The following is a 22,181-nucleotide window of genomic DNA, read 5'->3' as shown; positions in this document are numbered from 1 at the left end:
TATGTCTTATGATGCATATCGGAAAGAGCAGGGAGGGGATGTTGTGAAGTGGATTTGTTTAAATTGTGTAATGAAATGCATTACCTAAGCATGTTTTTTCCAAATACAAGTTATGTATTTTCCATATACATAAACAGAACAGGAAAATATCTTTACTGCATACCGTGTAGGCGAAATAAGAAACCTATATTATTTTATACTCCTACAATTGCTCAGAGAAAATAGTAAAGTGATAATTTTATTTCCAAAAAGATATGTGCTAAAATGACTGGATACATCCTTTCCAATGATAACACTGAGTGTTTTTTTTTTTTGTCAATCTCATATGAGATTGGTCAACATATGAAGGGGGAACTTAAACAAAAAGATCCTTCATAAAGAAACTTTCAAGATCCTTCAGTCTGCTCTTGTGGACGTCCGAACATAACAATTTCTTTATACCATAAGCTTTGTAATAGTGATTTGGATGTACAGTATAGACGGGGCACTGCTGTATAGTCCAGGTATCCAGTTGGTAAAACTAGAATGATCCTGGATGATTACATCTGCTGAGCAAATATTGAGGGGGACTGTAGCGTAGTGGTTAAGGTACACAACTGGGACCCACAAGGTCGGTGGTTGATAATACATTAATTTCTCACTCTTCCCGTAAGTTGTCCTCCAATTATGATGGATTTCTGTAGACAAGCGTATAGTGAATGTACGGTGTAGATCTCAGTGTTGTACTGTAATGGTTGATGAGTGTGTGTTGCTGCAATGAGGAACTACATCACATCTCGGTTTCTTTGGTGGCAAACGACGAAGTAACAATGAACCAAGACTGTTGTGGTCGTTTTGTAAGTCCGAAATCCTTTCTCATTATTGCTGTTAAACTGGAAAATATTGCATTAACTATCTCAAACTCAAGAGTAAGGACGATAAGAACTATCATTTAATCCGAAAAAGTGTTTACAAAGTTCGTTTAATACTAGCCTACAGGAACAGGTCAATGGACGACAGTAAACACTCGGGTGCCCCGTTACATTCGATATATATGCTTGAAAAAAAAAAGAAAAGAAAAGTAAAACGCCCTCTCTTGCAATAAGCACCTTGGAAAACTGTTAATCAAATCCATGTCAACTGGTAAGCGCTTACACAGCATGGCCGTTAAACGCTAAGCGCTAGTTTATGTGCGAGATGTCAATATCATGAGGGTGAGCAGAATGTCTCCCCAGGAGCCGGCATAAAATAATTTATTTACCGATACATTTGGTCAGTAACATTTTTAACATGAGCGAGGTCAACACAGATGGTTAGTTGTCACTTGTTAATGGTCTTTAATGGTAAGATACACGTTTCCTCTATCGCCCGGTGTTATATTTTAGTAAGCTACTATCTCTGGCGAGGCGTATACTCGCGGTCCCATTCATGTCTGCGCCCTGCGCTACCCCATGGGATGCGCCGGTATGAGAGCCGTGCTTCGAATGGCTGTTTCCAGCCGCCCCCTCTGTCGTTCACGATGCTGAAAAGGGGCGTTTACTCTCTTGCATTGGCCGCGGTGTCTGCGAAACGGTATCCGCTGAGATTTATACAGAAGGGAACAGGCTTTCTTCGTTATCCCCCGCACTCGACCGCTCAGTCCATCCCTTCTTCTAGTCCACACAGCTATTGGTGTGATGCTGATGTGAGAGCATCGCTCGCCCCTTTTTGTATTCAGTCTGTAGCCTCTACCGCGCACTCGCTTTCTGTCTTGCTCTGTCTCAACCTCCTCGAGTTTCTCTCGCTCTCGGCTTTTTCCATACATGTCCACCAGAAATTGACGAAAGGGTTCAATCAATTTTTATTTTACCAGGTGGGGAAATGAATGCGTTACCCCTACTATTTCCATTGCCCGCCGATGAACGAAACTGCCCGGTTCTAGGATTGTTACAGTTTACGGAAATGGATGCGCACGTTGTTGGCTCCGACAATAGATTTCAAGCGGATTCGAAGATCTTCTAACAATTGTGAGAAGCCAAGTCAACTCACCTTTCATCGTCCTTCTTGTAAGTTAGTTGTCTTTTTTCATTTTACATTCTTTCCCATTGAGCTGTGGGGTTATCCAAGTGGTCATTTATTGACTAGGGTTTACAATGATGCATGCATAAAAATGATGCGTGTATAAAAATTGACGTATGATTGATGTATTTACAAAGAGCTGTTGATTGAATGCCATGCATGTGGAACATATTACCTTACCATGAGCTTTTTTCCAATCTGGAGTTCGCGGCAATATCCAGTGCATCGGGCGACTTACAGGTGTATCGTCTAAAGGAGCCAGAACTGCGTTTTTTCAAAACGGTGTGTGGATCAACCCTACCCAACCGAAATATAGCCCGCAATACGCGCTGCATTGACCTGGCATACTGTGCCCACTTTGCCTGTGCCAGATTGTAGTTTATAGCTTCATGGGAAGAGTGCTATGAAAAACACCAAAGCGGTTGAGTAGTTTATACAGCCCTTGGACAACCGCTGTGCGGTTACAGTACCGCCTAAGTATGAAGATTCGGGTCATGACACTGCAAATGCTCGACAGTAGCCTATGTAAGCAACACAGCATGACATTTATGGTCGTCCCCGAAAATATGAAATGGCCTTCTTCACCATTTTAAGAAAATATGAAAATGAAATTATTCATTTTTGGTAAAAAACAAAACAAACTGAAAACCGACTATAGCATACACGTATTAATGTAGTGTCAATGCAACGGGTGCCCAAATAACTGGGATCGAACAGGCTAAATTGCATTGGATGCTGTCGGGTATGTTCAAAATATGTTAAAAATTAAAAAGTCGCTAACGTAGTGAATGTGTTATGTTGATCACATTCGTATGAACCATTTTAAATCAAATCATTTCCGACGGCACATTGCACAGGTAAGACTCGTGTTATTGTAATTACGATTAATTTGGCTATTAATAATTTCAAATAGGCTGAGGCGCTCCAATAGTCTGCGTATCAATAACGCTATTAGATACCCGTAACAAGCGAATTAGAGAATAATCTCCTTCTTTCAAGTCTATTTATGGACTTAATCTGTTTATTTTTATCCCAGGGTGTTGGAAGAAGGACGCTACCCCTACCAGTGTTTATCGTTCCTGCTGGACGCGGGACTTGGTGCCGACTAAAGGCCCCCGCCTCATCGGTCCCCCTTTCCATCCCCGGTCAAAATTAGGGAATAACCCCTGATATGTGCGATCGCTTGCGGGTCTAAACGTATCAGACGCCCGCAACAGGAGACCCCCCTTGGCCACTGCAAGTACATGACCCGGTGAGACCACCTGTTTCTCACGAAGGAGTACTTCTGTAAAAAAAACACCGGAGGTAAGGACTACTAGCGCGCGCTACTGCTCTGTGCCTGCCGCCTCCACTTGCTCTGTGATTTTGGATAGATATCGATTTAAATTGATGTTCTGAAGTCGTGTAAAACTACATTTTTACTAAAATGTAACACCCACCGAAGCACTAGGTTTTGATGTAAGAGTCCATATACAGTTTGTCTGTTATCTGACAGATGAAGCTGTGTAGCTGCGTTAGAGAAAATGATCTTCACTTTACTGAATAACTATGCTTAAAGTGAGACAAAATCACAAGCAGGTGGATGTCCTCAGTTTCTCAGGGTTATATGTATACATATTTTTGTGTTTGTGAATTCCCCTTGGGATATTGAAAATGACATAGATGAAATTACATTTTTGAATTGACAGACCAAAATCAATGTATAGAGCTATCCACACTGCATGTCTTTCCTTATATACCCCTCTCTCTCTCTCTCTCTCTCTCTCTCTCTCTCTCTCTCTCTCTCTCTCTCTCTCTCTCTCTCTCTCTCTCTCTCTCTCTCTCTCTCACTCACTCATATATATCCTCTTCTCGTGCCTGTCATTCCAAAAATAGCCCAATTCTGGATTGCGTGTAACATAATTAAGCAACAGACACCTATTATAAATTATGTATCAGACAGGTGTGGGGCCTTGGCTTTAATTGTGTATAAGTAGTGTTTATAATTTTACATTAGGAAAATGAATGAAGGAGAAAAAGAGTGTATTCATTCATAAGGCAGCTGCGGAATGGGGCTAAACGGCTATTAGCTTCTCATGCACGGGGTTTTTAAAATGTCTCCAGGAATGATTTCGTCTCTGTGGAATACTGTTTGCGTAAGGTGACTGACTTCTTCCTGATGACAAATGGGAATATATAGCTGTGCGCCCCAGTGTTTCATTACCCATAATCCTGTGAGGCACACGGTGGACTGCTGTCTGAGGCTTTGGGCTCCATGCGGAGTGCAGTTCCTTCACTTGAAATAATCCGTCTGTACCTGCGTTTTAAACATAATTTGGTAAATAAGCGTTTACCAGTTGACATGGATTTGACATTAACATTTTTGGCACATGCTCTCATTAAAAGTAACTTCAACTTGTATAAATAACAATAGTAAAAAAGTAACATCAAAGCAAGTTGCTTTTGCATGCACAGAACCTGACTTTTTTCAGAGCAACAGTGACGTGCACTCACACTAAAGATTCATAAGAACTATTATCATACTCTTAGTTACTAGCAACGATTGTTTGGCTAGGTAAGCAGTTTATTTTTTGCGTATTGCGGTATTACTATTTAAAAAAATAAAATAAATCCGATGATCTATTAGGCACTGGTCCTTATCTTTGTTGTACAGGTAGCAGTTGAAATTGTACTTCCCTCTAGGGTCTTTCAGCGCACTTATCCCTGGTATGGGTATGGTCTTTGCAATTTTTTGTGCATAGCTCTGGATAAGAGTGTCTGCCAAATGCCATTAATGTAATGTAATGTAATATAGAAATGAGCTACCTGATACTGCTATCGGTGTTGCATATGTTCAACTGTTAATGTCCTATACTAATGGAGGGAAGGATCTGACGACCTGAGGTTGCAGAGCAGAGAATTTACATTACATTACCGTTACTTAGCTGACACTTTTATCCAAAGCAACTTACAGTTGATTAGATGAAGCAGGGGGACAATCCCCCTTGGAGCAATGTAGGGGTTAAGGGCCTCACACAAGGGCCAAACAGCTAGCAACAGTGTCGTGATTGTCAGTGGTGAGCATGTAGCGGAAGCCATGTTCGGGAGACAAGGAGTGAGGTATGTGCATTTTTTGGGAGGTCGAAGACCAGCTTAGCAGCGGAGTTGAATGGCCTTGTGGCACAGCCTGGGAGGCCAGCCAACAAAGTGTTGCAGTAGCCCAAGTAGATTAGCATAAGGGCTTGGTAGGAGATGAATAGGCAGGAGGAATAGGATGGATATCTCTTATGCTGTTCAGGAAGAACCTGCTGCATCAGGTCACTGAAGTGATTATTCTCTGTGACTTTGACTAAGAGCTTGGCTTCAGGAGTTGGGCCTGTGTACTGTCGCACCATGCGTAAGGCTGCTGTGAAAAAGACAAACACGGAGGAGGACAAGGAAGGATAGTCCGAACTAGGAAAGCCGCAATGTCCGGTGCTAAGGTACCAGACCATTTGTGCTAATTGCATTTGTCCTGAGACACTATTCAATAGTGAAAGAAAACAAAGCTGGTTCTAAACATCCATCATTAGTCTCAGGAACAGTACATGTTATTCTTCCTCCACAGACCCAGTGAGAGGACCCCTCGGGACCGTGTGGGTAGATGTAATATGTTTGTGCTGAATGATGCTGAAATTCAAAGCGAATGTCAGTCTGTCAGATCTCCTGTAGTTAGCTTGGTACACATGCTCACCTGCTGTCTGTAGTCTGGGGGGGGGGGGGGGCAGTGAAGAACATCCAAGGGTTGTTTGATGCATTTTTGAGAGCGAAAGGTTTGATTTATAAGGGTTCAGTCTCAGAAGAAAGGGTTCCAAAAGTCTAATCTGTGTCTCCATGGAGGAACCCTATAGTTCAATGGTTCTTTGTCGGGCAAAATGGTAAAAAATCTGGGAGCTTTGACACTATTCACACCTACCAAGGGTTCCATAGAGAACTAAAAATGGTTCCCCTATGGAGAGAAGCCAATGAAAAGCCCTTTTTTTCCCGAGAGTGTAGAGGAGATTGCGCTTAATGGGATGTGTTATCATCCATGTACAAATCTTTGCTTGGAAGATGTGGTGCTGAATGTGGGCCTTGGAGGTGGGGTGGAGGTAGGGGCGGCCTGTAGCGTAGTGGTTAAGGTACATGGCTGGCACCCGCAAGGTTGGTGGATCAATCCCTGGTGTAGCCACAATAAGATCCGCACAGCCGTTGGGCCATTGAGCAAGGCCCTTAACCCTGCTCCGTTGTCTCCTGCTTAGTCTAATCAACTGATAGACTCAGTTGCTTTGGATAAAAAGTATCAGCCAAATTACATGTAATGTAATGGATGGAGAGGACTTATAAACCCTCAACAGCATAACAAGGAAACAGTGTTAAGAAATAGCAGGTAGGACCAGTTTAGTTCAAATACAAAGGGAAAAAAATGGAGGTCCAAAAGGCGTTTTGGTTGCTATATGCTGCACATTTACTTTTGTGCATGGAGTGCGTGCATGCCTGCATGATTGGGTGAGATGCGTGTTGAGCAGATTTCCTTAAAGATTGGATTACAGGGGATAAAAAAAAAATGAGAGCATTTGAGACATTTGTAGACCCGCACTATAGAAATACCCATAATCCCACTGCATTGCTTTGCTGCTTTCTGGAAGTAAGCAAATGTGATTGTGTGTGATTTCACGTTATTTGTATTTATTTTAGTTGACAGAAGATGCAATTGTGTGACAGGTCTATTTCTGTACTATGCTGAGAAACGGTTTTTCATGATTCAGTTCGGGGTATAGGATGGCAAAAAATGGGAGAGACGGGAGAGGAGGAACAGTCAGGAGTGGGGAAATGGAGGAAAAGGCAGGAGCTTGGAGATGAGAACACTGATTGGAATCGGGATAGAGATATAGATTCTGCTTGCTGTCTACATAATACAATATATGGGGAGAATAAGGGGGTTTAAGTGTGTGTGTTTGTGTGTGTGTTTGTGTGCGTGTCTGAGAGACAGAATTAGACAGAGAACCCCGTTGTCTCCCGACAGAATGGAAACAAAAGCTTTCAAAACCATCGAGCAACTGAAATGGAAAATAGAGCCATTGTTCAGAACAAAAGTCATTGGAAGACAAACTGATCCATTGTATTTCTGATTTCCACGTGTTAAGGGCTACAGTCCGGTTAGTGCTTAGTTTTTTTAAATTAATTTTTGCTCTTTTTTTTGGTTGCTAGTTTTCATAGCGACTCTTTGTTTAGTTACTTAAGGGAGACATTAATTGGACATTTACCTCGAATTTGTCTCCGTTAAATGTATCGAAGATGCCCTTCCACACGTGTGCGAGTGACGAGGTGACGTCTTCGAGGATCGCAGAGCATTGGTCTGACCGTCGATGACTAACCCAGGTTTGGGTACAGGAGACCCGAATGCAGCCCAGACACATCGTCGCTTCCCCTGGAGCAAATTAGCTCGTCGTCATGAGCCGCTGTCGTTCCCTTCCTCGCCCCGCTTCATTGGTGCATTTCTTGTTAAGAGGTGGGGTGTGTAGTGGAGCAGTTACCAATCTGCTTATTCACAGAGCGCTGATTAGAACTCGGTGTTGCTGCGGGGAGGAGGGAGCGGAGACTACCGGAACACTGTATTCTTTCTCGCGGTGAGTCCTAGGTGTCTGTTCTCTGAGCCCGGCGTCAGGCGATGGCACACGGTCTGTGGTTAGTAGTTTACATTCAGACCGAACCACCTGCAGTTTCCCGCCTCTGTCTCTTTTGTTTTTGTGGAGCCCTCTCCTTTTTTTTTTTCCACTCAGGGAGATCACAGAACGGAATAATAATCCCGGTCAAAGCGGTGGCACCAGAAATCGCATCGGGTCTCCCCCCGAAATGAGATAGGTTGGAATACATCTGACTTAATTTGACCTGTGGCTTGCACGGACTGCCAGAAAATTCATATTTGCGATTATCGTTCAAGAAAGGATGGCCTAAGACCGCAAATCCCAGATGTGTCGCTGCCTTTCTTTGGAAAATGTGGATTTTGTGATGTGAAGGCACATTTGAGACAAATTTAATTAGCACTTCTTGCATGACACCCTTGGCCCCATACAATTACCTCTGATAAGGAGGAAATTGTGCCTTGGTTATATTAAAGTAAATGTCAGATTGCTGCTAGAAATAATTCACTGCTAAACATACTGGAACTCTGTGAGTACAGCGTCTAAATACCTTTGTATATGTAGGACATACAGTGGGCTCCAGAATTATTGGCACGCGTGATAAAGATGAAGAGGGCCCCCCCTCTTCAGTTTAGACCACCGGTATTTGATGGGCCTCACAGCAAGGAGGTCCTGGGTTCGAATCCCCGTTGGCCGGGGCCTCTCTGTGCGGAGTTTGCATGTTCTCCCTGTGTCTGCGTGGGTTTCCTCCGGGTACTCCGGTTTCCTCCCACAGTCCAAAGACATGCAGGTTAGGCTGATTGGAGAGTCTAAATTGTGAGTATGAGTGTGTGAGTGAATGGTGTGTGTGCCCTGCGATGGACTGGCGACCTGTCCAGGGTGTATTCCTGCCTTTCGCCCAATGTATGCTGGGATAGGCTCCAGCCCCCCTGCGACCCTGTTCAGGATAAGCGGGTTAAGATAATGGATGGATGGATGGTATTTGATGGAATTTAAGTCTGGAGACTGAGATGGCCGGATTGCAGGACATGGATGTTATTGTCAGTTTACTATTTCTGTGTGGATTTTGATGGATTTTGTTTTGTATTAGATATTGTATTGTTGTACTCGGGGGAATTCTAGCTGCCGACCGTGGTACGCCATTTCGGAAGTTGATTCAAGGGTTCCAACTGTATCTGTATGGTCACGCTCGGACCGTACTGTCCTCTAGGCTCCTCCGTCCTCTTCACACTTACCCTGTTACTGAATGCTTGTCAGTCTTCAAGTGTCTCCATAAATATTTAATGGGGTACGTGTTTCTGCTGCCCTTCCAAAGAGTTTGTTGGTATGGAGGTGCCATTTTACGGTACTTTTTGAGACTTGGTAACCCAAAGATGCAACCAATCAATAAACTGTGATCTTTGTGTTCTCTGTCGCCTCCCTCCCCATCATCCTTAACATCCGTGGGGACAACATGCACTGGCGTTCTATTCCTGACAAGTTTTACTTTTCCTTATAGTGCTAAATGGTATGTTTAACCATTTATTCATTTTATTGCTCCCATGACCTGACTTGTGAGGGTCAATGATCATCTGTCTCTTCCGAATTGACAGTTCTTTGGCTTTTCCCATGCTGGTGGATGACAAAGGGATTTTGCATGTGTGTTACCTAATTTTTATGCTCTAGTGAAACAGGAAGTGATGAAATGACACAATATAGTTCCTTTAGACTGAGATTAACTAAATTAAGCAAACTTGTATTGCCAGTTTGACTTTTATTTTATTTACAACAATTGTTAGGGCTGGCAATAATTTTGGCACCTATAGTTTTCAGACATAATGAGATTAATGAATAAAAGAACTTTGAAACATGCAAATAAATGTATTGAAATAAAAGTATATAGTTTTCCTTTATATTTATATATAACATATAGATTATTATCTGTGTTGTTTATTATATGCAGCCTTTTTTTAAGGGGGGCAATAATTCTGGAGCCCACAGTATATTGTTTGTTTAATGTTTTGTTTCTTCTGTGTAAAATGTATATTTTGTGCTGCACCAAGTTCCCAAAACAGGAATTCAATCCAATCTCTTTTTAACTTGGGGCTGTTTTAGAGTTAAAGTATAAAAGCTTGCCATCAACCCATAACACCATTTCACTGATGAAGGTATTATACTGAAATTATGTAACCTCAATCTTCTGTAAACCTCATCTGAACGAAACAATTTTGAATATGGATCTTTCACAAATGTAGTTGAATAATTTTGATCCATGCACACCTGTTTCAAGTGCTGAGCGACTGATAACGCTTTCATAAAACTGACTCAAACATCAAAATTTGCACAAGCAAATCCTCATGTCTAAACTGTACACAGCATTTCATGTATTTGCTTAAGCAAGTAGACTGCTCCCACAGCTGTGAATGAATGGATTTCTTCTGTTAAGAATATGGCATCTGCCTCTTCTGCTACAGTACTATTCCGGTATTCAGACAGCGTTTTGATGTATAGGCTAACCGAGACATTTAAACAACCAGGGGACAACAGTTTTGATCAATGCTGTGTGATTTTTTATTGGCCCCCATTTATTTAGCAGTGGACCAGATCAGACGAATGGTAAGCACCTTCTCATCCAGGTAATGGATAATGTGAAAGTATTACAGTGAGTAGGTAAAAAAAAAAGGCCCAGAGAATCTGGGGTAATAATCACACAGTTGGCGCTTTTTATTGGATAGGGGATTACATGGTCTGTGTGCTCTGGGACTTAATGGACTACCTGCCTAAAAGTGACACTCCTTAAGAACTACTGGAGCCCACACGCACTGGTCAGCAGCCTATCAGAACAAAACAGCCGGATGCTCCTGATGAAATCTGTCATTTTGCTGAAATTCTCCCAAGTTTATTTTGTGCATGCTTACTGTATAAGTAGAAGTGGCCGGACATGAAAAGAGCTGGCATAGATTATTGCTGCTGCATCATTTTGCATGAACGTCCTACGGTTCATTTGCTATAATTGATGACTACGGCCCGCTGCATGCAATTTTTAATGACAGCCATGGTTGAATTCTAGGACAGTGCAACCCTGTTGTAAGCATAGTGTATGTTGCAGACGTAGGAACAATCCAGATAAAACGATGAAAATCCACAGGATTAAATCATTCCTGTTCAAATGCTGTCAATATACTCGGCAATGTAATGATAAGCACTCTGTTTGTGAATATGATTTTCATATTAGTGTAAACATTGAAGTCATAGAATCCACAATCTGCTTCTGGCATGTAATAATTTATCTTATCTTTTGTTTTCAGCATAATAGATTGTGCTAAAGGGAAATTTATTTTGTCTTTAGTCTTAAATCTTGTGTAGCCAAAGCCGACCCATATCTCATGCCCTCAAGTGAAATGATTATGTAAACAAGATAACATAAAACAATTATTTGTTCTTCAACATGAGAGCTAAAAGAAAGGTTCTTCCTCTTAAATAAAAGGGGCACCATCTTGAATTGTGTGTCTCAAAATTAAGCAAACATCAAAGTATCCTCAGTCTACACTCGATGTTTGCCAAAGACAGGGACAAACATTAAATAAAATTGGGTTACTGGCAAATGTGGTTTGAGTGCTTTTTAAAAACAGAATGCAGTGGCTTTGGCCATACTTTTCAGATAATGTATCAGAATACCTTTTAATCTTACGGACGGTGAATTTTGGTTAATTTTATGTTTCAACTTTTATATTGCCACTCCATTTAACCATGTTCAGATACAGCATCACAGTCTGTATGTTTTATTGACATTATTTTAGTAAACAGAGAAAAAAAATGCAGATTTGATTGCCATATTCAATCGACCTAACTCTACTTCTAATATGTCTAAGAGAAAATCAACTAAAGACAGATGCTATTCTTACAAGCAGGTCGCAAGCAGTATGATGCCTTTCACTTGGCATATTATCTGCTACAGCTTTCCCCTTTTTTAGTCTGTTATTTTAGCTTCAAGTCTGCAAAGAAACACAAAGCGAAGATCTCCATTTGCTGCACTGCTTGTGTGTGAAAGTTGTATAGGAGCCTCTGGGAGCGTGTCCACAAAGGCTGAATGAATGGGACTGCTTCCACGTCGGCCGTCTTTGGCCACATTCGGTACGGTAACTTAACGTGAGCCAAGAGAACCTGGTGTTCATCCAGGGTGGGGTGGTCTGAACGCGGGGTGTAAGCAAATGCATGAAAACCCCAGACCTGGGTGAGCTGCGGCTAATTCCCGGCTTGTGTGAGTTTCCCTCGCGTGCGCAACTGTCCTGGGAACCCTGTATTTCAATTTTGCGTTGACTCAAGTCTCTGCGTGGGTATTATATACAAGGAAAGGAGAGACCAAGGAGCGCTAGGAGGGCGAGAAGGATCTCTGGTTGAAATGAGTGGACAGGTCACATGACTGCTCCTGAGCTTGGAGGGACGGATACTGTAAAAACAGCATCACAGATGCTAGGCCTGTGGGGGTATCTGTTGGGTGATGGGGAGTGGGGGCTGACAACTCTGGATAGCTTGAAATATCACATACGAGTGCCTTGTGAATGACTGCGGGGATGGGAACCCATCTGACAACGCAGTGGGACTGCAGTGTCAGGCAGTTCTGACAATATTATAAAAGGTTGACTTCGAGGCTTATTACCTCTTAAGGTGTTCTACTTGAGTGAATTGTTTGGGGAATGTTCAGAAACCTTTAATAGCCTGACATTTTCATGCCATTTCCACTGGGAAAAATGTTGGCCTTCCAAAAAACCCCCAAAACTCTTAAGAAGGCAGTTGATGACAGGAACCAGAGCAGCCTTTGCAGATTTTAATTAAATTCATTTAAAAACTGTTGCTCCCAGAGAACATACGATGTATTACATTTCTATGATTTATAGTCACACTTTGAAGTGTCAGGAAAGTTATGAATAAATGTTTCACAAAGATAACTAATCAACATACCTCCCCTCAGATATTATTTATCTTCATCTTGCTATTTCCATTGTTTGACCATTAAATGTAATAAATTGCTATTTATATATGCATACTTATGCATGTACTGTGGTCTCCAGGTTGTTTGTGTCATAAATTGTAACAAAAAGATAATTTAAGTGACAAAAGACAAATATGCAATATGTGCTTTCTTGTTTCCTGTCCTAATTAAATTATAAATTCAATTTCTCATTAAAGAAAAGCAGTTAGTCAAAAAACGTTCAATGCGATATATGAATTATGCGATAGATTAAAGCCTCAGAGAAGGTGTGAGGAGCAACCTTTTGCAAAACATAAACTTGTTATTCAGAAATGTTGACTTGACTAGGTTGATAGCGGCGCAAAGGATACTCTTGCTTAACTCTTGCACTAAAAGTTCACACAGTTAACACAGAGACTTTTCCTCATGTTGCCCTGTGCACAGAGCTCAGGGGGTATGTATACAAGGCCGTTAGAGTATTATTGAAGTCTGTATCAGGGTCATTTGTGGAGAGTGGGGCAACCAGGCCTTTGTACATACAGTACGCTGTGCCATGCAGTCGTACGTGACAACCCAAAGACAATAGTTTTCATAAAGTAACGGGAAATGTGTGACACAAGAATATATCTCTGCAGCACTGTGTTGTCATGCTGCCATGTAGCCTATGATTAATTCCGTGATTCATTTTAATACTGCATTGTGGCCTATGTTTCACAACAAAGCAAACATGGTCATGGACAATATTTAACAAGCTGTCCTGAATTCCCTGTAGAAAAAAGCGTCACATTCCGGCATTGTTAGCACGATGGAGGAGTACCGATTAGCATTGGTTAGCATTCCCGGACATCGCCGGCATCTGTTGTCACCAACCGCTTGCTAACTCACGTTTTTGGTGAGTGGTAATGTACTTAGGGGTAGCCAAGCCTCGAGTTATCAAGAAGTATCTCTGAAGGCTAACTACATTCGCTGTCGCTCCTCCGTAGCTCTATCTGAAGTGGTAGTGATCTTGGTGCCGAGCCCTCTTGCCAGTCTCGGAATCACTGTAATTTCCCCGCTGAGCATCTGTCATCTTGGCCCTTCAGCTGAAGCTCCCTCCACGTCACCACCATTTTATTAAAGGCTTCGGCGAAAGGCGATCGCAGGCTCCGCACTCTCCACAGCTGTACGCTAGTCTTCGCAGGCCTTCCCGCGGCGGCCATTTTGAACGGCTGCTGTGCCCACTGAAGTGGCTGCACTACACGGGTCATGCAGTCCCGCAATTACTCTGATGATGGCACAATGTGGGTGTGTGCATACTGTATATATGTGTGTGTGTGTGTGTGTGTGTGTGTGTGTGTGCGATATAGTACGTGAAATATGCTTTTCAGTTCAAACCAGCCTGCTCATGCTGTGCTTCGGTGGCCGAATCTTTTTTCAAAATCAGATTTATAGCTTCAAACGCTCCGTTTGTCTGATCAAAGCCCATGTTTGTTTTAGTGTGTTCCTATCGCACCGCTGCAGCTTCACAATCAGCCTATCCAATTATGGTTTTCAAAGAGGTTCAGCAGAGGAAATAAACTGTGTTGTCTCTGTATAAAAGGCTTTATCGGCTCTTGGATTCGTTCTGAAAGCTGTTTTCAATATCATGGACCTCAAAGAGATTCAATTGGGTTTTGACAAAACTTCTCTAATGCCATTTTAGTGAATTTAGTGCTTTAGAAATCGAACAGGGCAACTCTTGATTTTACTACCTCACCCTGTGGCGGCTGGTGGTGATATTGAATGGTGGGGGCTAAAAGCTAAAAAGTCTAATGCCTATTAATAGCTCACGCTCCAGCATTGAATTAGAAAATATGCCATTCAAATATATGCCATTTGATGAATACTTTTATTCAAGGCACCTTACAATACCATAAGCTCATACATTTTTCAGGATGGCTGGCACCAGTGGGAACTGAATCCATAACCTTGGCAGTGTTAGTGCCATGTGCTACCAGAGGAGCTACTGGACTACAAAATAGGCCCCTACTCTGTTAGAGCAATACAACTATGAAACCAAGTCTTGCTATCGTCGGTGCACTAAAAGATAAATCTCCATAACTGAACCGTATGTAATGTAGCCTACCTGAGCGCAATTACACACTGGCTAACGTATGGCCCATCTGTCATCTCAGTTTGCATAGCCACAAATGTTGCCATTGATATTTCATCAGCCAGATATTTTCCATAAACAGTGAAGGTACAGTCAATCAGCTAATTTTGTCTCTGACGTGTATTTTCCGTTTTCGGTGTGTTAAACGAGTCATAAAAAAATAAAATAAAGAGAACTGGTCAGCCAAGTCAAGATACATGCCCCAGTGTAATGATGTGATAGTTTCATCCAACCCATGCAAAATTAACCACATTCTCTCCAATAAATGTTTCAAATCTGTAATGCTTTTCCGTGTCTACTTCTAAAAGCAAATATGGGAAGCAGAAAAGCCAATTCTTAACTATGCTTGCTGTTTGCTTGCCAGTCCAAACCAAGAAATACAAAACTTACGATTCAGTTGTTTGTCCTGTTGCCTAAGCTTGCCATCGTTTGGTCCTCAATCTCTTTATTTCTCCAAATATATCCTAGAAAACTGTTTTACATACGGTTTGATTTTGGTTCTGGTTCAGGCTTATCTGGGGCACACTTCTCCAGTGAGGCAGCGATACGCAGTCTCAAACACAGATAAACAAACTCTGATTTGTTCCAGTGTGCAAATTAGTGCACAGTGTACAGTGTACAAATGGTGTGTGTGTGTGTGTGTGTCTGTGTGTGTATGTGTGTGTCTGTGTCTGTGTGTGTATGTGTGTGTCTGTGTGTGTGTCTGTCTGTGTGTGTGTGTGTGTGTGTGTCTGTGTGTGTCTGTGTGTGTATGTGTGTGTCTGTGTGTGTGTCTGTCTGTGTGTGTGTGTGTGTGTGTGTGTGTGTGTGTGTCCATGAGCACAATTCCGGTTGGAGAGAAGATTAAAAAAAATGTAAAGCTTTTTCTCACGTTTCATTCCGAATGTGTCCGATCATGCTGATGTCCCATAGTCGATTTGGGAGACTGCAGCTCTGCGGGCCTTGGTTCACTCTGGGGCTCATTTCCCCCCCCTGACACACAGTCCAGATCCACTACCGCCCATGGGGCCTGACCATGCGCTCACTATCTTGTTTTTTGTTTTTTTTAAACAGATTCGATCTGTTTTTTTGCTTGTTGTGTGGCTTTGTGGCAAGCTGTACAGACATTCAGGCTCCTATTGTCCGCTCTCCAGCGACTGATAAATCCTGCGGTGTTGTCTAATTGTTCATATTTGGTTGCTGTTTTCTGCATGTGCCTCTTACATAGTTTTTTTTTTTTTGTGCAGCTTATTTCCTTTATCATGTCTTCTCTTTATTTTGGCTTCTTTTTAAAACATATTTTCCCAGAGTGTTGTGTTGATACCATTACATATTAACCCCAAACACGGTTAATTATGCAATGTCCTTAATTAGACGCTCATACAGAATATAAACAGCAGTGTGAATTATATGGTCTTTCGCATTACTGTGTAGTGCTTGCTCCAGGGGTCCTTTCGTGAGTTATATAAAATCATAATAGGATGATATAATGCACTAGAAGTACGCCAGGCTTACTGTCAAATCTGAAGAGCCTTTTGGATTAGTGTATTAAACCGTTACTTTAGTGAATGGCTCATGTTTCATGAATCATTTATCAAGAAAATGTTGCTTGGAACACGGCAATTAAAGGTTGGGATTCACACTGCGGGAGGTGAACGGCGTGTAATGACGATGCTGGGATTCAGGTGAAGGTTGTAACAACACCGCCCGTAGGTTTTGGGTAACAAACTCTTATCTGTTATCCGTGCTTATCTTCAGCGCTCAGTGGGTGCAGTTATGCATTGAAGCGGGGTGCTTTTCCATCTACGTGCTCTCATTATCTGCATGTGCTGTATACACCGAGGGGGGAGGGGGGCAGGGTTAAGTGTTGGCTTTTTTCTGAATTTATGTGCCACCCATCCACAAGCATTGTGCAGTATCTGAGCAAAATTCAATTAAAACAACCCATTCAACTGTTGAAACTGCTGGTGAATGTACTGTTTTATGGAGTGACATTTTTATCGCCATAGCTACTGTCCTGCCGCTATAATAGAATTTGTTTTGCCTGTGATTTAGTGTTCTCAGTTGCCAGACTTGTGGTTGCTTGTGGTTGAAAATATGGTTTGTTCTCAAATTAAAATTTATTTGCAGTTTCTGAATGTCTGCAAAGGCCTCGGACATATTTCCTGATACACTGCCCGGTTTTGTTGTAGCTTGCCTCAGGAAAACGTTTTTAATTTGTTCATTTTTCATATTAATGAAATAGAGATCGTCCTCGCTTTTTCTGAATCTACCCTTTCAGAACGATGGTGGAGGGCTCACTGGCTGTCCTGCTCTCAGAGAAGCAGGCTCTTAGATTAGCTTGCTGTCGTTCACAGCCACTGGGCTGTATGATAAAGTGCAGTGTTGGATGACGTGTCAAAAGGATGCCAACACCAGGGATGTCAGGAATATGAGCTGTTGAGCTTCTGATGGTAGGGCAGTCTTTTGTGTTGCAGAAGCCATATTCCTTTACATCGCTACGATTATTTTCAGAAATGTTCTTTATGTCCAGTGGACTTCGCTTGCACAATGTAATGGTGGCATGAATCAGCCAAACCAGCGTGTTTAGAAGAAATACTGTACTTTGATTGTTGTGTGGTTGTACTGCAACATTGTTTATCATGTTAGCATTTCACGCAGTGACTCGATGAACTCCATAAGGCATGTACACTCACTGAGCACTTCATTGGGTGGACTTGAGGTTCGGCTGTTGTTCAGACCAAATGTCAGAATGAGGAAGAAATGTGATCTAATTGACTTTGACCGTGGAATGTTTGTTGGTGCCAGACAGGGTGGTTTGAATATCTCAGAAACTGCTGATCTCCTTGGATGTTCACTCACAACAGTCTCTAGAGCTTGCAGAGAATGGTATGAAAAACAAAAAACATCCAGTGAGCAGAAGTTCTGCGGGCAAAAACGCGTAGTTAATTAGAGAGGTCAGAAGGGAAGGGACAGACTGGTCAAGGCTGAAAGGAAGGTGACGCTTCTTAAGCAGCTTAACACCAACAGGTCTAAAATATAAGTCTAATAAATACTTCATAATAAAGTGCTCATTGAGTGTATATCAAGTTCCTAGCTGACAGATCCAATTTCTCATTTATATTTTCTGCTTAAATGCTGTGATTTGATTCCTTATATTGCTCATGTTTTATTTTGTTGTGGAACAAAATGTGTTTCAAAGAGGTGAGCCCAAAGAATAATTGAAGAAAGCAAACGATGTTTTTGCTCTTTGTCAATGTTCATCTCTTGAAAGAATTTTTAAAACCTTGTTTTATAGTTTGCAGGACATGATATATTTGTTATTACAGGACATAAGTCAAAAAGTATAAGCAAAAAAGTGCAGCTTCACTATAAAATAATGCTGGATCTGTGTACTTCTTCCAGAGCCCCGTGTAGGTTTTAATAAATCATGTGGTTTTTATAACATTTTTCCAAACTGGCAGGGAAAAAAGGAAAAAGATACCTTTGGTTCTTGGCACCTTGTCTATATATTCAAAATCTATAGGTGATTTTTGTGAGGGGTGACATGGCTCAGGCAGTAAGAGCAGTTGTCTAGCAGTCGGAGGGTTGCCGGTTTGATCCCCTGCCCGGGCTGTGTTGAAGTGTCCCTGTGCAAGACATCTAACCCAAATGCTCCTGACGAGCCGGTCGGGGGCCTTGCATGGCAGCCAATCGCCGTCGGTGTGTGAGTGTGTGTATGAATGGGTGAATGAGAAGCATCAATTGTACAGTGCTTTGGATAAAGGCACTATATAAATGCCAACCATTTACCATGTGAACATGAATGATGCAGTTTTGTAATGCATTCTATGGTTTTGAGCTAGTGAAACACATTGCAGTACATGCCAGTATTATGTTCAACAATGTTACAATTAAAGAGGAAATATTACTTTTGTTAAATAGAGCAGTAGCTGATACAGCTATTCCCATGAATAATAAAACATGTTAACACAAATAACAAAAATGGTGTATAGCGTGTTAATACGTATTTTGAGCAGAGGCCACATGTCCTTGCTAAAGTTCCCTGTGTACGGTGTGCATTGGACCCGCGAGAGAACGCATTGGAGCGGAAGTTTGAAGACGATTTATGCTAAATGGGACAATCAGTCAATCTACTGTCAATACTGTGACCTTTGGAGCGGGAAGCTCATCTGCTCCACCAGCCCCTGCCTCAGCCAGGAAAGTGGTATTGGCACGACACCAACACGGTGCGTCTCGTCCATCGCTTCCCACCGCTGAGTACGTTAAAGAGGCCGGTGTTTACACGTGCCGCGTGTCCTTATCAGATCGCGCAGACGCAGGTATAAAAACACGAAATGAGTCTAAAACAGGGCGAGTAATTCCTGTTATCGCTGCTCATTTTCCCGTTCCGGCGGCTTTTCCTGCCGAATGCGGTTATGCATAAACCTACTTATTCAGCCCTCGTATATTTGAATCCCTCGATCGTTGGGACGGCTTCCTCAAACACGGACCGAAATTGAATTGCGCTGCGGTATTCCCCACGCAATGTTTCTCTGCTGCGTGATTATTCTGAAATATAACCACTGCTCTAATAATGTGAATTAATTGCGTGGATTGGTTCAGTGTCAGGTCCCTTTCCCTTGGAAGCACATCCCGGTTATTATGTGCTGAATTGTATAGTTGTTATTGATTCCTTGAAAGGGCAATGAACCCTGGCACTGGAATGCTCAAATGGAAGCCATTTGCTCAAACCCAATTGTGAATTATGGACAGTACTGTAACTCGACAATTGTAGTTTATGGGGTTCTTGATGAATGGGAATTCTTACGAATGTGAATACAGAATTACCTGTGATTTTGGGTTAAATATCAGCATACTGTATGTTTGAATACATGTGTTTACATGTTTACATTTTTTTTTCTGTCCTTAGTGATGCTTGTTTATATCACGCCCATCTAAAAATGTTCAGTGGTGCCGTTAATGCCAGCGTTTATCCTGTGAATAATGTACATCCGTCGCACTTGTGGGCTCCTGCTGGTTAACTGCATCACGCCCTGGGACCACGGTGGTCCTCTGCACCTGCTGTAACGCTGTGCGGTCACTTCCAACCCTGCGCTTGAGCTAAAACACAACACGTTGCCTCTGCGCCCACGTTTGCTCAGAAATAAAGTGCTAATTCGCTCAGAAATCGCATCTTCATACGCTCGTCTCCTGCTGAAGGCTGTGTGAGCCCCTTACTGCAGCCCAAGAGTTATTTTTGAGCCTCTCCCGCTCTGCCTGACGCTTCCTTCTCCCCTTCCCTCCCTCCGTCTTTTCTCTGCCTCCTTTCCTCTGTTCTCTCTCTTCTGTCGCTCCCTGTCAGTCTGGCAGTCGCTCTGTGTCTGCCTCCCCCATGCTCAGTGCTCAGTGGTGCAGACAGCGTGGCGATGGGCAGCAACTCAGCGAGCGCTGTGAGCGTTTTCACACATGATTGGACGGGCTCAATGGGTCCTCTCTGCGTTATGCCAGGGCCACTGATTACTACGCACTCACACCCACACTTCTGATGCGTTCTACACGCACACACATACATGTGCGCACGCACACACACACGTGAACACACGCATACATGTATGCGCACACCCACGTGAACGCACACATACATGTGCGTGGCACACACACACATACATGCGCGCACGCACACACACACACACACACACATACACATGTGCACACACACACACCCACACTTCTGATGCGTTCTACACACATACATGTGCGCACACACACACACACACACACACACACACACACACACATACGCACACATACAGACACACACACACATACACATGTGCACGCACACACACCCACACTTCTGATGCATTCTACACACACATACATGTGCGCACACACACACACACACACACATATGCGCGTAAACACTCATGCGTGAACGCACACCCACGTGCACACACACATACATGCGCGGACACACACACACACGCACCCCCACCAGCACACACACACACATTTATAATTTAATACACGTATATCTACATAACTGAGGGAATAAAGAGGAGGCAGGCAGCACAACAGCCCGGAGAGCACCGGATAATTACTGCAGGCTTTCAAAACGCAAAAGGAAACTAAACACAAGAGCCATTAAAAGGACAATTTCCCTGCTCTTGATCTCAATTACACCTGTACTCCATATCAATTACATGAGATGAATAGGAGTTGCTTGAGGCCTGCTGTTACTCTTGGCCTGCTGGCACTGTTGTTGTTCATCAGCGGAGGAGTGGGCCGCGGGCACGCGGTTATGAGACGCGCTCCCTCCGTTGTTGCCGTGCGGTTGCCGTGCGGTTGCCGTGCGGTTGCCGTGCGGCGCCCCGCCTGAAGCTTCACGACTCCGCGCGGGGCTGAAGGGATGCGGCAGCCGGGGCCCGGGAGAGGGGCTGAAGATGGCGGGGCGCACGCGCGTGGGGGTCCGTCTGGCACATTAAGGAGGCCGTGGGGCCCCCGGTGGGCGGAGCTTTAGCCTCATCTGCCATAATTACAAGATGAAAACCTCGTGTGCTCTGGAGGGAAATTAACTCCGGCGCAATATCCCGTTCGCTGTGGCCCTTTTCCGAAAAAGGTTATCCGCTATTCCACCAGTCGGCCTCGCCCCCCCTGGTCGCAGGGCCGAACTGGACCTGTGGCCGTGAGCAATCGCCACTGGAAGGGCGGCGTCACTGCCAGAACCTGCAGGTTCTTTCTGTATAATATACGCCGTATCCGTCATCTCCTGACTGAGAAAGCCACCCAGCTCCTAGTCGAGGCGCTCGTCATTTCCCGCCTGGATTACTGCAACTCCCTCCTAGCCGGTCTCCCAGCGTCTGCCATCAAGCCCCTCCAGCTGGTCCAGAATGCTGCAGCCCGCCTGATCACCAGTCAGCCCAGGTCGGCTCATGTCACCCCGCTTCTCATTGGCCTCCACTGGCTTCCTATTGCCGCACGCATCCGTTTCAAGGCCCTAGTGTTGGCATTTCAGGCTGCTAAGGGGACTGCCCCACCTTACATACAATCCCTGATCACTCCCTACTCCCCAGCTAGACCACTCCGGTCTGCCAGCTCTGGTCGCCTTACGGTTCCCTCTCTACGGGCACCTGGCGGTCGAGCTGCACGTTCACGCCTGTTTTCCGTTCTGGTTCCTCAGTGGTGGAATGACTTGCTTACCACTGTCAGAACAGCAGAATCCCTCCCCCTATTTCGACGCAGACTCAAAACCCACCTTTTCAAACTCTACCTTAGTCCTCCCTCCTGATTTCCCCTGCCCCTCCTTTCTGATATCCCTATCCTTGTCTAACCCCCCCCCAAAAAAATAAAATAAATAAAATAAAATAAAATAAAATATGCACTTATGATGAGAACTATGTTTAGAACAGCATTTCATGTGTATTTTGCTAGTTTCTGGATGTGATGCTTTGACTTATGG

At 43.4% G+C, this 22,181-nt stretch overlaps 1 long non-coding RNA gene across 1 annotated transcript in view; it reads left to right on the top strand.

Moving 5' to 3' along the window:
- The first annotated feature begins 1,589 nt into the window (after nucleotides 1-1,589).
- The window catches only part of LOC133124486 (uncharacterized), a 37,795-nt gene continuing 17,203 nt past the window's right edge, over nucleotides 1,590-22,181 (top strand). Inside the window, exons 1-2 of the long non-coding RNA XR_009708323.1 lie at nucleotides 1,590-2,024; nucleotides 3,074-3,342. This is a non-coding gene — a long non-coding RNA (uncharacterized LOC133124486). The remainder of the gene's footprint in view (nucleotides 2,025-3,073; nucleotides 3,343-22,181) is intronic.

This window comes from Conger conger, chromosome 3 (genome assembly GCF_963514075.1).
Source record: "Conger conger chromosome 3, fConCon1.1, whole genome shotgun sequence".
Classification (NCBI taxonomy): Eukaryota; Metazoa; Chordata; class Actinopteri; order Anguilliformes; family Congridae; genus Conger; species Conger conger.
This window is presented reverse-complemented; position numbering and strand designations above follow the sequence as displayed.